We start from the raw sequence: 3,455 nt of genomic DNA, 5'->3' as shown, positions 1-3,455 counted from the left end.
CTTAAGTGGCTTTAAAAAGTTGCCAATATTCAAACTAGCCAGTTGTGGTTCTATTGGGTCTGGAGGAAGCTGTAAGCACCTGTTAGCAAGAGAATCACTTCCATGACTGATGGAGCCCTCTTTAACTAAAAACCTAAACTATGCTAAACCATTACACCTTCCATCAAAAACAGCTGGTGCCCTCATGGTGGGTTAATAGTCAATGAGAGGATAAGTTTTTTGCAAAGTTCACTCCTGATTCCATAGAACTTAGATATCTCATGCAGACAAATATTTGCACATTAAATCACACAGATAACTAAACCTCCCATATAAACACAATCTTTAGCTTAAAAAGGTTTGAACCTACTCAGGAAAGCTGGAAAACTCCCATTAACTTCTGCAGCCTTCAAATTAGATCTTAGGGCTTGGGTCAAGGAAAGCACTTACATATATCCTTAGTTTGAGCCCTCTGGATAGTTCCACTGTCTGCAGTGGAGCCACTCTTTGTTCTCAAGCACACGCTTGGTGAAAGGCTTTCCTGGGTCTAACCTGGACCATAAGTTCGCAGTCATCCTTGCTCTATCTTGTTTTATCAACTATGGTACATCAATTAATATGAGAAGTTTAATTTCTTGATCTGTTTACAAAAGTGGGAGGGTAGTACTATTTCATTAGTCCTATGAGTTTCACATTTCAAAGTTCTGCTAAAGACTAAAGTAGAACACCATGGGGCTGTGATTCAGAAGCCTTTTTTTAATTCTTCATACTGATGCTGACTTGATGCATGATTTTGGGTGTCTCCCTTAGGTGTCAGAGATTGTAAGTTTCAGAGCTTATTATCTAGAGGAATGCAGAAACCAGAGACAACACAGAAGTCAAGTTTCCCTATTCGTCACATAGCAGGTATTCCTACACCTCACCAAGGAACTCCAGGGTAATGCCTGTTCTCCAAGCCCATGATTTTACCACCAGAGATTAACTTTTCAGATCAAAGAAGGATCAAACTATGAACCAGTGAAGTCATGTGCCCAAGTCCAGGTTCATTTAGAGGGTTAGCTCTTTGCTGTGGGTTTTGATTTTGTCCCCTAATTTCTAGTTACCTGAACTGAATTTATCAGACTGTTTATTTTTTTACTGCTTGCACAACTTATTCAGTAAGTCATTTGATTCAGTATAGCAAGGTCTTTTTAGGTGACATGGGTAGTCTGCTTATTTCTTATTATTATGAGTTATAATTAATTATTTATAGGAAAGCTGATTTTTAATTCCCTGAAATGAATAAATACACCAATAGGCAAACAGTGTGTTCTGTCATTGCATTAACCAGCAATGAACACCAGGCAGAAGGGGAAGTTTCCCTGGAGGTTTCAGGCTCCTGTGCTGATCCACTGATAGCACATGTACTTATTTCTAGCTATAGATACTCCTTTCTACACTGTGCACCAGTCTGAGGCATCTTCAAGCCCTGGCTTTGCTTGTCACCAAGACTTTTTGCAGCCTGCAGATAATGCAGGTGCTGGGACCATCTCTTGGAGACTGGAGAATTCTGGTAATTGCAGGGCTTGAATAACCACATCTCTCTGCCTCTGAACCAAGACATACCACACTACTGTGCATGAGAGCATGGAGTGGCAGGGAAAATGAAGAACAATGCACAAATTGTATTGGGGTTCTTTCCCGTGGGACGCAGAAGCTTAACTTTTAATTGTAATTTGACTTTTTTCTATATTTGCATCCTGTTCTAAGGTTATAAAAACATGTTTACTTTCTGTTAGCTATTGGGAAAGCTGGCTGTGGTATTCTCTTTACCTTGTAAATATTTGTGAATTTAACAAAGTGCTAAGGCATGGGTTTAAGCACAGATACCAGAGAACTCAGCTCTGTACAGTCTTATGTGTCCAGGTTCTTAATCTGCAGATTAGTCTCTGATGACATGTGATTTTTGATACCTTTATGTAACATGATCATTTAGAGTTCTGAGGGGAAGAGCAAGTGATTTTTCTTGCTGCCATCTTTTCTCTAAACTTTAAATGGAACCTGTCTAAATTTCTGTCTAAAAGGAATTTTAGGATGAAACGCTTTTTGTAACCCTGTCTGTAATGTTTAGTATGGGACTTCTAGAAAGCAGATTTTTGTTGTGCCATTCATAGTCCTCTCTGCTCAGAGACTGGTGTATGTATCACAAATAAACAGCTTCCCCTAATTCAGGTTCTATGTAGCTGTCATGCCGGGTTTTTTATGGAAACTGATCTGCAAGATGCCCAGACCTGAAGCTGCCCAATGCTAAGACCCTACATTTCGAAGCACCAGTCCACAAAGAGCACATAGATCTCATGTTTTATAATGCACAAATTTCTGTGAAAGTAGAGCTTTGCATTATCAAAAAAGGATTTAATTACATGTGTCAGTGAATATGGAAAGTAACTAAAGGCAAGCTTTTCTGGTTGTTGGAATCTTGTGGAGGAAGAAACTACTGCAAAACACTAAAAGGCTTTGAGAATAATTTTGTATTAATCCCATCTGTGGTTTTTAACTATCTAGCTCATGACATTGTGAAACCAGCCTAGGTTAATATTTTTCTACTTGTCCTTTGTTAGTTTCTGCTTCATTATCAGTGTAATAAAATTCTTTACATTTGAAGGTTTGAAGGTCTGAGCCAGTTTGGTAATGGTATCTTGTCATAGAATCACAGAAAAATAGAATTGAAAGGAATATTATGATACTTTGCTTTTAGAAGTTTCTGTGTCCCTTATCTAACAATGTATTTCCAGTATCTGAATGTAGCCATTGGATCAATATATAAGAACTTGGAGATCTTGCCTGTTTTTTCTTATTTGAGAACTCTAGTAAGATCAGTCAATGCCCAGGTTCCTCATGAGTCGTATCAATGTAGTCAAAGGCAATAAATAAATAAACTCCCTGTGCTAATATAAAGTCTGATTATTGCCAATGGATTATTTAGTTACAACCTGGAAGAACAGGTTATTTCATTGTCATCTCCTTTCTCATGAATTCACTTGTAATAAAGATCATAGGAAATACAGTGGTATGACAAGGCTTTTTATTCCATTAGAAAAAAAATTAGCAAGAAAAGGGGAAATTAGTGGGGGTGTTTTACCTCTAAAGGCCTAGGGATAAGAAGTGAATAAATAACTGAATTCCAGTTTGGCGATTTGCACTGTGTATTTGTTCATGTTAGTGTGTTTTCTTCTAGCAAATCCTCAGTTCTGGCGTGGGTTTACTAAGGCTTATCCATTCTAAAGCTACGGAGATTTTACTTGGCTTAAGGTAAGCCTTTCACTTACTTCAGTAAGAAAAATAGGAGGAAGAGGTCTCATTTTATTTGTAAGCCTGGGCATCAGCAGACCCCGCTGCAGCGCTCCGGTGGGGAATGATGTGCTGCAGACCCTCCTGCTATCCCCGAATTTGTTCCCAGCGTAGCGCAGGGCGCGCCCCGCACATGGCCCTTACAA

This window comes from Corvus brachyrhynchos, unplaced genomic scaffold (assembly GCF_000691975.1).
Source record: "Corvus brachyrhynchos isolate BGI_N302 unplaced genomic scaffold, ASM69197v1 scaffold61, whole genome shotgun sequence".
Lineage (NCBI taxonomy): Eukaryota > Metazoa > Chordata > Aves > Passeriformes > Corvidae > Corvus > Corvus brachyrhynchos.
Note: the sequence above shows the minus strand (reverse complement) of the source record.